General features: G+C 33.6%; 1 long non-coding RNA gene across 1 annotated transcript; it reads right to left on the bottom strand.

Moving 5' to 3' along the window:
* Positions 1 to 663: 663 nt before the first annotated feature.
* Positions 664 to 3,368, bottom strand: LOC123561444 (uncharacterized). The gene is made up of 4 exons (XR_008365952.1): positions 2,979 to 3,368; positions 2,177 to 2,251; positions 1,603 to 1,680; positions 664 to 1,345 (listed from the first exon to the last, which is right to left on the bottom strand). It is a non-coding gene; the product is annotated as an uncharacterized LOC123561444 (long non-coding RNA).
* Between the last annotated feature and the right edge of the window lie 9,671 nt (positions 3,369 to 13,039).

The raw sequence follows: 13,039 nt of genomic DNA, 5'->3' as shown, positions 1-13,039 counted from the left end.
GCAGTAAAATCGCAGTTTACTTTAATGACTTTCCGTGAATAATCTCTGTTGTTGTATATTAATGTCTAAAACCACATAAAAATTTCACGTAGGGTAATATGTGGTGTACTAATACTTTGCAACAAGAATACCACTCTAAAAGAATCTGGATCCGGCATACAAAAGGTTGGAGAGGGGAGCGTACAGTACTACTTATTCTTTGTTATCTGTTTAATATCTAAAACGTACACATAAAACCTTTTTCAGAAATTCACAAATTCGTGTCAAAGTAATAAAGGTGATTTAAAAATACAACCGTTTCGATTTTGATTGTAGTGCATATTTCTTACAATGTAACACAGTGCTTTACATGACAAAATGTAACGTGAAAATGTGTGAAATGGCAAAATTCTACAGGTATATAGACAGTCAGAAAGATGGACACAGTAATTACTTTTATATAAGAACAAAGTAACTTTTTCATGAGATTAGGTTAAAATCTTGTTAACGTAATAAGAAAAGGCACAATAGCACAGTCTGTTTCATTTTTTTTCTGTTTATGGAGATGTAATGAAATGTGCAGTTCTCCTTCAGTCTCCTAGACCGGCTTAAGCGGAATTCTTTTACAGTGAAAAGGAATTTTCTTAATGATCGAAAAGGACCAAAAATACAACAAACACTACGTCCATGTACGGGGAGACTTACTCAACTTTTACTCTTGTTCACCTGATATATATTATGATTCAAAAACAAACTTAACATTACAGATATTGCCTTTACCTAATACAGCAAATATTAGGAAACAAAATACAAATCTTCATATGTATCTTTACTGTTTTTTCATACGTGGCACTATGTACAATATAAACAAATAAAAATGTCCTGTAAATTAGTAGATACAAGATGTAGCCATGGTTGAATCTTTATAGCTGGTTCAACGTTATATAAAATAAGATGTCAATAACTTAACATTGATGTTGCCTTTATATCCAATACTGTTCACAGTATAAGTAAATTTCAAAGACGCATCGGTGTCTAATATTCTAAATTCAAGAAGCATGTTAACAATTCTCCATTGTGTCCTACATCGAAAGAAGTAAACAGTTCAACTTAAAATGCTTTCCGCTCTTAAGTATCTACCTGATTGTAATCATGTAAGAATTGCTATTATATTATCAAATACTTTCTAGTAATATAAATGTTTCTGATAGCTTCAATTTTACTCCCACATTTAGGGTATTTCTTCCTAGATTGTTTTTAAAAATATGTAGTGTACAAGGTATACAGGCGGTAAGTCACATAGATGAAAATATCCTGAAGGCTCTCTATCAAAGCAGGCTATGCACAAGTTTAGCTTATGGCAAACCTGAAAACAGAAACAAGAAACAAACTTAATAGTAATTAAAATAATTCCTGTATAGCTAAATGATATCAACACATAGCTTCAACAAATATTATCATACAAAATAAATTTGGTTATAAAAATATATCATTTGCATGCCTTTAGTTGATCAAAGAAGTTAATCAAAATAATAACTACAAGTTTCATCACAAATTATTACAACGCTATTTTAGCAATCTGATTATTATACTAATGAAAATGTATAAAAATTTGAAATATACCCCCATTTGACTATGTTGTCTTTCCATCATGATCGTTCAGTACATCATTGTCAGTCTCTCACAACTTCCTTTGGTGGTCTGAATATATAAATGACAATTGTTTGCAAAACGAGGTTATTCTATTAAAATATGTATACAAATGTTTCAATAGCTCGATCGAAGTGTCGGCTATAAGTGAGAAGAAGGGCTCTATCTCCGGTCGCGTCGTACCAAAGACAAATTGTACTTACAGCTTCCTAGAATGGCACTGATCAGCATTTAAAGGACTTTAACAGGCGGTCAAATAAGCACAGTCAAGTATCTATTACTGAATATTTTGTTTGTCGCAAAAGAGCTTTGTGACTGGTGTTGTTTGCGACGTTAAATAATCTTTCATCTGTTACTGGCTGACTGACTGTTTTTATTTCACTCCATTCATTTAAAGTCTAGAATTCATAATTCATTCAATATCTCGAGGATGCAAACACCGCATTTTCAGGCATTAACTTCAACTACAATAACTTCTGTAGAGATATATGTAGGACACGTTATTATGATACCAATAATAAAAACACAAAACAATCTGAAAATATACCTCTGTTTTACTAAATTCAGCTCAAGAACTTTCCATCTCCTCCATTCTCCCGTCACGAATGCAAATGGAAAACGTCTACAAAGGGAGGAAAAACTGATTACAGCAAGCGTAGTAAAGTAGTCTAAAATATAGTTCCTACCAGCTGGTACCGTACGTGCCACTTGAAAAGCCATGGCCGCTACCCCAGTGGGGCTCGAACCCACGACCCTGAACTTAGCAGCCGACACCTTATCCACTGGATATTCTAAATATCCCTAATTGTTATAACTATATACAGTTATAATAAAGGCCTTTGCTGTCATATCTTAGCTTTTAGGGTAAATATTTCTTTTTATGACTTCTCACTCGGACTGAAGTCATATTATGATATTTTATCGCTGATTTCAGTTAGAAACTGTTATTTATTTTAACAGTGAAGCGAATTCAGAAATTCATGATAAATTCAGACAGTTATGAGCACAATCCAATTCAAAAATTCTACTGAGAAACAACAACAACAACAACAAAAAAAGGAGTGTGCAATTCTATCAGATAAACAAGAATACAGAAGCCTATCTTGAAAAAATACGTGTAGGGTGCCCAGTGGTCCGGTAACTGCATCCTTCAACCCCGGGTCTAAAGGTCTGGTTACGTGACCAAAAGGAAAAGCCTCTGTCTTTTCTTACAAATAGCCTACCTTTGTTACTACACTCTTAGCACAAACTAATGTTTATATTTTACTCTATTCGTGGTTACAAATTAATTTAATTAAAAAATCGTGAATTATTATTTTAATTTAATATATAATATTGTATAAACGTACCGAAATAGACACGTCCGTCTGTCCGGAACACACACAGATTCAAGAAATACTTTGTGTTGCCTTTTGTGTTCGTGCAAGTTGACATTTTCATCTTGTGATTTTCTCGTTTAAATTTAGGAAGCAAAACCATGTTAATCAAATGGCAAGTCGACTTATATTTAAGTAACATGATACGTTATATAATGGCATGTCGCCTTACTGTGACTACATAAAGACGTACCACATAGTAAATTTAGGTAACACATTAATTTAGGTAGCATAAATTATGACCTGTGGTAGAAACTTTGTCAACAAAACCAGAATCAGTTCTGGCGTGACGTCTTAATATTATCCGAGATGCCACGATATTACACGATATGTCGAGATAATCTATCCTGACAGGTCCGTCATTTTCACGTCAACTCGGGTGTCAATTAACGCTTCCATAGATTACTGAAACAATACTGCATTTGGTGATGCAAGCATAAAATATGGCATGTCGTCTAGGCCTACTTTTTCTAAAAAGCCCAATTCAAAATGGCGGCCATTTTTCAAGATGGCCGCCACAGGATGTTGAGCTTTTACATTAACATACGTATACCGAGTCTTTTTTTTTGTCAATTTTCGAGGAAAATATATCCTGTAATATGTCTTGAGTGTCGCTGTCGGAAAAGCTACGCCTCAGTCCGCCGTCAGTTCCTAACGTCGCAGGCGAGACAAAAACTGTCCTTCAACACTCTAAATGTGTTATTTGACTATAACATTAAACTTAATCGTCAGTGTAAATGGCAAATTAGTACTTTATATGAAATGGCGGCCATCTTGAAAAAAAACGCCATAATGAATTTTGAAATCAGTCTTTTGTGCATCATTCTCATCCATCTGAGGTTCGTCAAAATCCCGATACGAATCCAGGGAACCATGGTACCCCTCTGGTATGCGAGAATGTTGTGTATCAAAAATGGGTTTTACACACTTAAAAGATATCATTTCCTCAAATTTGACAAAAAAAAACCCACTCGGTATAGGTCTGTTAAAGTCAAAATTCAACTTCCTGTGGCAGCCATCTTGAAAAATGGCCGCAATTTTGAATTTTCAAGTGGCTAACGGGCTTTTTGGAAAAAGTAGGCTTAGACGAGTACACTTGCTAAATTTCATGCTTGCATCACCAAATGCAGTATTTTCCCAAATAAATGACTTAATCTGCCTAGCTATTCAGATATAGCAATGACTCGTGAATAAGATATGCATTGTGAAATAAGTATGAATAGTACATTCAATATGTATTCTGAATTCAGCATGTATTCTGCATTCAATATAAATTCTGATTTAGATATATACTACAAATTAAAGATGAATGCTGATTTAAAAGCTTCCATAGAAGCTGTAATGACAAAAATACAACTAAAATCTGGATGAAGCTGACGCAGAACAAATACTTTATTTGTTACAAATGTATTGTTTATTTTTATTTTTTGTTTGCTTGTTTGTTGTGTGTGTGTTGGTGTGCGTACCTGTGTGTGTGTTGTTGTTGTTTCTTTTTTTTTTTGGCTACTAGGATTTAAGTCGATAGTGACAATTCAATTCATGCCATGAATATAGTTTATTTACAAAGGAAGTTGTGACCTTTGTGATATTTACAAAAGGATCTATAAACTTCCAAAAAAGACTCGGCTAAAAATCGAGAACATGACACTGAACAATTCTGTTGCTATTTATTTCAGTAGTGATACTATTCATAATTCTTACATGCATGATATGGCGTACATGGGTAGCATAAAATCTAGCGAAAGAAGTAAATTATAGGCTAAATGTAGAACTCTGTACGGCTTTTCCTTTGTCACTAAGTTCTGCCGTTTATTCGACTTAACATATTTTCGTTAAACTTTTGTAAAGAAGCATATATCTCAATTAACATTATATGGGTAGAAAATTCTATGGCTATAACATACGTTAAAACAAAATTGTTTATCTCATTGATTCAGTTATTTAGCTTTCTTTAGTGACAAGTCGTGTATTTTTAACAGAAATCACACTAAAATTTAAAATGTTGGATCGGGGGACAGCAAAGATTTTTAAAGGGGACCTATCATTTGGTAAACTAGTCGCCATGCATAAGTAGGGATAATATATGTATTCCTGCCCTTGCACCCTATCATATGTTAAGAAACAATTAAGGCTTGTGTGTTTGAATTTCCAGTTATGACGAATGTTGTTCAACATTGCTTTTCCTGGTTGTTTGTCTCCAGTTATTGTTTTTGATCAGGGAAATTTCATTACTACGCTTATTCTTATGAAATTCCAAGTAGAATAAGAACTATGTAATAACGCAGTCCTTTCAAATCAATACAAAGCCCCCAAGTAGTATAAACATAGATGAGAACTACACAAAAATCAAAGATAAACTTTAACGTATAGATAACATAGGTGAACCAAACAAACATTTGGGCATCGCATTGGCAAAACACCATAGAGGAATATAAACATTTATGTTTATATGGAAAAATGATAAGGCAAACTAGCAGCCTGTTAGACCAGAATACCAACCACAAAATATTCTGGCAGACTATGGATCTATCTCCTTTACAGATACATTTCCACGAGGATGTTCCAAGGCAAATATTAAGCTTGCGCCAATGTATTTAAAACTAAAGCTGCCATCAAAAGCTTTTCAAATTTAACACGATTTTTTGGTGTCATATGGTTACACCCATTTCAAAACATTTGTGAAAAGACTGGCTTCCAAGTCGTCAGAAGTAAGGTCGTTCTGATTAAATACACTAGAACAAATAACAGTCATATTGAACAACATAAGATTATTTCTTTGAAAGTATCAGTAAATGCTAAACGACCCTCCTTGAGCTGTCAGTAGAAAAAAATAGAACATGTACATGTACTACTAGTCTAGCCTAGACTATGATATATCTTTTTTACATTTTTATGATTAAATGTAGTGTACTGAGCCAGTCTATATTCTATGTCCAATATCATATTTCAACATCATTCCTCTGTGAAAATCTCTATAATAGACTGGCTTTTGTCTCTATGAAATTAAATTCGTCAAAAAAAGGAAAAATGTAGAAAAATATTATTATCAGTCGCGTGGCTAGTCTAATGTACTACTAAAAGCTTATGTTTCCTATATAAAATAAGAAAACATTTCTTAGAAACAAACAGTATTTTCTTAACATCAGCATTAAAAAAGGTTAGTCCAAACTGCAAACATCCAAAGAGGCTAAGTTATCCAAACCGGTGCACATTTGTTTCTATTTCACTCTTCATTTTGTATTATTTTTTGTATCTTTTATATGGGGCCCCCGTGGCCGAGTGGTTAAGGTCGCTGACTTAGAATCACTTGTGCCTTATCGATGTGGGTTCGAACCTCAGTCGGGGCGTTGAACTCTTCATGTGAGGAAGCCATCCAGTTGACTTACGGAAGGTCGGTGGTTCTAGGCAGGTGCCCGCTCGTGATAAAATAATGCACGATGGGGCACCTGGGGTCTTCCTCCACCATCAAAGCTGGAAAGTCGCCATATGACCTATACTTGTGTCGGTGCGACGTTAAACCCAACAAGAAACGAAACTTTGAAACATCTGACACTAAATATAACAATTTCTATTATTAAAAAGATATATATTTGTACTAAGATCTGAGTCCAATTTCAAAATAATTTCGCAGCAATGTTCCTTCACACCCTAGTCACACATACATTGCTTTTTTTTTTTTTTTTTTTTTTTTTTTTTTTTTTTTTTCGCTGCTAGGTTGCTTGCCTACCTCTTTCTAGGGACTTTACTCAGTTTAGTTTATATTGGGAAGCAAATTATTATGTTTAGTATCGAGTTTCCCGTTCGGGAAGTAGGAAAAAATCCATAGATTGTTTCCAGAACGGGATGTTTCCCCTACTGTGTTTAGTGCATCTCAAAACTTTGTCTGTTCTTTTAAAAGATTGCGTAATAACGCCTGAAGACGCTCTTACTGGTGTTGTGTCATTTTCTAAAGACGGCAGTCAAGTTTTGAATTGAAGACTGTCTAATGTATGGCTTTTTCATCACATTCATAATCATTACACATACCAATATATATTTCACGAGCACGTATTCCAACTTATAAGATTCAAGATTTTTCAAGATTCAAAGTTTATTTCTTGTAACGTATACATAAAGTATCTTGTTACAAACAGATGTATTAACAAATACAACGTGACACATTCAAATAACACGCACACGTACGCACGCACGCGCGCGCGCGCGCACACACACACACACACACACATATATATACACAAGCGTACACATAGTTACACTCGCACACAAAAACATAGAAATACATATAAATGTTATTGATTATTGCATAGAGAAACTAAGTATGTTCGTTAATATCTTAGATAGAGAGGATGAAGTAAAGAACTGCATTGTAATCTAACATTTGCACTGGCTCTAAACTGGCATTACTGTACTATAAATGAAGCAAACATTGTCATTAATCATATAATCTCCTATGATTTGAAACGGCACGAACTGAGTTTAATGAAATACAATTAAGAGTTACATTACAGTATTTAACACGCACGTATAATATTCTTTAGGATGATAAATAATCGTAGCCTGCAGATACGGGCAAAAGGATGTAGTAAATCTGCATTGAAATACAAAGTATATACTATAGTGTCAATAGGGTAAACTAAACATATGATAATTTGAACTTGCAATACTACATGGAGCATATAGATATAACTTGTGATATGTAGGTATAATTCTACAGACAAATAATCTATCATAGATACAAACAATTAAGCTGCTTATTTCTTTATACATAACATTATGCATACAGAACTGAACAAGGCACCGACAAGGAAGCGCCTTCTATAGGTCTTATATCCTATAATATCACGTAGACAATGCCCTGTAGGCGGTAATTGTACAGACATATTTTTTTTCACATTTTGGTTTCAAATAATATGACGCACTATGATACAGGGGAGAGGAGGACGTACCGTGGTGAGATATCAAGATTAAGTTGGAGAAATTTTCTTCGTAGCAAAAATAGGGGAGGGTTGGAGGGTTTCTTGACTGGTAATGGATTTTTGCTTTATATTGAATTACGAAATATCTAAATTGCGTCAGTGCTGTGGTGCAAAGCCCACATTTAGCAACATGAATTGACACTCGACCCGTTACTTAGTAACGGTAGTAGAATTTTGCACATGCACACGATATTTAGGGCAAACAGACATGACAGCAGAATATATCCTATCACATTTTAAGGTTTGTTTACATGACTGACCAATCAGAACGGACAAACATAACCTTATTCCCAGATTCCCAATTAGTTCCCTGTACTTAATAAAGGTAAAGGTAGAGGTTTTTTTAACCGTCGCTTTGTGAAACAATGAATTGTAGAGCTTTTGAGCGACCCTATTTTCAGGGGAAAAAAACAGTTAAAACCAATTATGCCTAACCGCCAGCAATTTGCCAGTGCCCATTTACTGCTAGGTCGACTGATGCAATCGTGATAAAGTGGCTTGCCCAAGGACACGTCGCAATGTTGGTAGCCAGAAACCGAACCCGAGGCCTTCACCTCCGTGTGGAGGATGTCATTAGATGGACCCAGGACAGGATTATTTTTTATATTGCATTGATAAATCGTGCATGTATTTACAGCATAAAGTGGTGAAGATCCTTTCAAGCAAACATGTGAGCAATTTTGGACATTCATGCTATGTTACAATTTTTTATAGGACACATTTTGGCGGGAAACTGAACTGACGAAATTTTTCTTCATAATCTTATTTCAACTCGTATTCAGAAGAAGTATCCAAGTTTAAGATTAATTATAAAAAAATATCCCTTACGCGAATAAGCGAATAAGAACTACAAAAACGAGGACATTAAAGTTGTTTTATTTGCGCGGTTACCATATACATCGTATTTATCAGGACCAAAGAGCTATAAAAAAATGTATTTTATACTTCTTTGTTAGGACCAGAAACATAATTGGACACCCGTACGCGGTTGACACGGTTTGAAACAATTAGCTCAAAACATTCGCACAGCGGGGTTTTAATCCGGTTAATAGTTCTGTTATTATTAAATGCTCTGATTAATTGTGTTATATCATTAACACCCACTTATCACTGATTATCAGATTAACACCTTTTATTTTTTGGCAGAAAAGAAACCAACCCACTTTAAACAGCAAAATTTTAACTATATATAGAATCTCATATTCGTGTTTGCGGGGTAAAGACCAAATATGAGATGTAAATTTTTTATTTATGATTTAAATGAATTATTTTTTTATACCAAACTATAATATATATTATCATAATATTTCAGGCGAAATTTGGGTTGATTTGAAGATTTGAAGCACTAATAATGTATTTATTTGAAATAAGGTATATCTCATATTCGGTATTTGATCTCATATTCGCGAATATGACTCATATTCGGTGTGAAAGCGTCTTAGCCCTCTCACCCCACTTATTGGTAGTCTCTGATCTTAACAATTTCTGTTGTAAATTCTCATTCGTATTTATTTTAGATCTCGGTTTACACGAGATTTTCTAACTTACGAGATTTGAGTCAGAAGAAAGAATAAACGCAACAAAAGTACAAAACAATGAGCAATTCTTAGGTTATTGCTTTTAAGTTTGATGAAAAACATTACTTTATTAAAAGGAGATATATTTGGCCCTGTTACCTTAGTAAGTTTTTATCTTAGAATGTCGAATAAACCTGTACTTTTGTGATGCAGTGTCGATGTCCGCCATCTTCAGATTTCTCGTGATTTTCTGTCAAATCTCACTAGGATACTTGGGCGCATTTCTTTATTCATACTGCTTATATGCTGATATGTACTTCATTTATGATTCTTAAAATCTTAACACTAATTTCATTTGAGTCCTTGCATAGAAAAGTGGCTTTTGATGCTTCCCTTTGAAATTCTATCTTCCGTTTTGTGGCAAAGATGCCCTGCGGTGCACGACACTTGGTCGAAAGACACTTCGTCGAATATGACACTTCGTCGAAGATGAAACATGGCCGAATCCGACACTTAGCCGAATACGACACTTAGCCGAATACGACACTTGGTCTAATTTTCATATAAAGTACGACACTTGGTCGAAATTGTTACCTTTGACAAAGGCCTTTATGATGAAAATTGATTGTATTATCGGCTTACGTTTACCGTTTACTCAGTGGGTAAATAACCATAATTGATTAGAAACGTGTTATTTGGTGAACAAAGTTCTTATGAATTGGACCGGAGAAGAGTGGTACAGGACTTTGGGAAACGATCGTCCTTAGAATTTCTGAGAGGAATAGCATATAACATAAGATACTGAATAAAGAGACTGTAAAGAGACTGTAACTTGATTAATCTACCTGATCGATTTTGTTATAAATCAAGCACAGTTTAATAAAAGTGTTTCCGCTTTCTTTTCTTGTTCAGTTTGTAAGTACTCCTTTTCCGATTTTTTTTTTTTCAAAGTTGTAAGTACTCCTTTTCCGATTTTTTTAGACCAACTTTCGACCAAATTCGACGAGTGTAACTTCGACTATGTGTCGTATTCGGCAAAGTGTCGGATTCAACAAAGTGTCAAGTTCGGCAAAGTGTCGTATTCGACAAGGTGTCTTTCGGCGAAGTGTCGTGGATCCGATGCCCTGTACTACTCCTTCTTCCCCTCCGCCTCCAGACTATGGAACCAGCTCCCAGAAGAAGCCATCATGTCTGACAGCATCGAGGCCTTCAAGAGGAGCCTGGAGACAGGGTCCCACTAGTTCAGCACGTCCTTTTTATCTGCTTTTAATTCTGCACTGTAAATATTTGAGCGCCACACACACCACCTTGTACATGGTATCAAGAAGTTTCACCTCCTAGACGTTTCTCCCCTAGACTTTTCACCTCCTGGTTGTTTCACCCCTAGATGTTTCACCCCCTGATTATTTATAGTGATTAAATAGGTGTTAAATGATCTTTTGTTAAACTTGACTGATCTTTGATTAATGGTAGGTGTTGAGCAGTCTCAGATCAAAGAAGCATAACAGCAGAACTTTAGCACATACTTAATCAACATATTCAGCAACTTTATTTGGAAATAAAAAATGATGTTGATTAAGTTTTTAAGAATAATTCTGCAGTCTTATAAAAAAAATTGCAGTTAACAGGTCTATTGAATTAAATATGTTAATTTTTGTACATACATTTTGTATTTCTGAATAAATCAAAATAATTTAAGTATTTTTTTAGAAAAACTCTAAAAAAAGATATATAAAAAAGGTAAAATTATGATAATCCTTCTTGTAAAATTGTTTATTCAATAAAATTGCTTGAAAGTTTATTTTAGGCAAAATGTGTAGATAACTTTGAGTCAAACTGAAAAAAGAATCAGTAAAAAATTGTTATTTATTTCAATAAAAAGACTACATAATTTAGAAACTTAGAAAACTTATCATACCTCTTGAATTTAAGAATAATCTTTATTAAGTTTATAATAATAATTCTGTAGTATTTAAAAAAAAATTGTTGCAGATTATAGTTAAATTTGTAAATTATTCAATAAATTAATTTGTTTGAATGTTTATTTTAGGCAAAATGTGTAGATAACTTTGAGTCAAATGGAAAAAAAAATCAGTGAAAAAATAATTAGTATTATCAGTACAAAATGACTACATACTAATTTCTAAAAAAAAAACAAAAAAACATCATTACACAACAAGACTTATTTCAATGAATGTAAAAACTGCATAATAATTATCGAGAGGTAAATGTGAAAAAGTTCTAAGTGTTTCTTTATTTAATTGCACTTAGAACTCTCGCATTTACTCCTTGATATTTATTTCAGAATATAGAATTTAAAAGAAACAGCCAAAAAAACCTAATTTTAATGGATGTTAAAGATAAAATGGCAAGGTTTTGCTGGTTGGGTTGGGGAGAGGCTACTCAGGGAGGTGTGAATTCCTATGAAATTCCTGTGAAATTCTATGTCAATTCATTTTTGAAATTCCAGTGAAATTAATGTGTCACTGATTGGCAACTGACACTTGATACACATTCTACATTCCAGGCAAAGTATAACTAAAGTCAGAAAGAGTCATTCTTCATTCATTATTGAATTAAACAAGGAAACACTTGTACTTTCATATATTTTATTATATTATACATTATTAAACTATTTTCCTTCAAAAATAAGCATTTAATTTTGGAAAAAATCACATAAATATCTTAACAAGTATCACCACTTTCATTTATACACACATAATCAAAGTGAACTTAGTCCTTATGTAATCATCAATGACATAAAATTATGTAAGCACATTTGAAAAAAAAACTTTTATACTTAATGTCACATAAATATTTGTTTACATCAATCAAATATATCTTTTATGATTAAACTATGTCATTAATTATATTTGTGTTGCTGATTTTAATTATTAGTGTTTTGAAAACACTAAATATCTAAATTTATAATTTATTGACACATTAAAAACAACAACAAAAAAGTTGCTGTATTATCTACAAAGGCTTATTCACCATACATCAACTGATCAACTAACATTATATCATAATTTAAATTGCATGTTTATAGCCATACTTTTTAGGATTAAACCTCTTTTTAGATAATTTAAACTGAAACTTCAGCTTACATCAATCATACTTTTCATATTCAAATGGGGGGTGAAACAACTAGGGTTTTGGGAGGTGAAACAACTAGGGGTGAAACATCCAGGGGGTGAAACGACTGGTATTCTTGTACATTCACCACTGTACAACGTTGCCCCAGAGTGGGACCTGTACATAAATGGAAGAAGAAGATTTCAACACAAAAAAAAATTTTTTTGAAAAAAAATTATGAGTTATTGTCATCACTTGAGCGGTTGTCGGCGTCGGCGTCGTCGTCGGCGTTGCCTGGTTAAGTTTTATGTTTAGGTCAGCTTTTCTCCTAAACTATCAAAGCTATTGCTTTGAAACTTGGAATACTTGTTCACCATCATAAGCTGACCCTGTACAGCAAGAAACGTAACTCCATCTTGCTTTTTGCAAGATTTATGGCCCCTTTTGTACTTAGAAAATATCAGAT

Source organism: Mercenaria mercenaria, chromosome 10 (genome assembly GCF_021730395.1).
Source record: "Mercenaria mercenaria strain notata chromosome 10, MADL_Memer_1, whole genome shotgun sequence".
NCBI classification, from domain to species: Eukaryota; Metazoa; Mollusca; class Bivalvia; order Venerida; family Veneridae; genus Mercenaria; species Mercenaria mercenaria.
The sequence above is the reverse complement of the archived record's forward strand: the minus strand, read 5'-3'. Positions and strand labels throughout refer to the sequence as shown.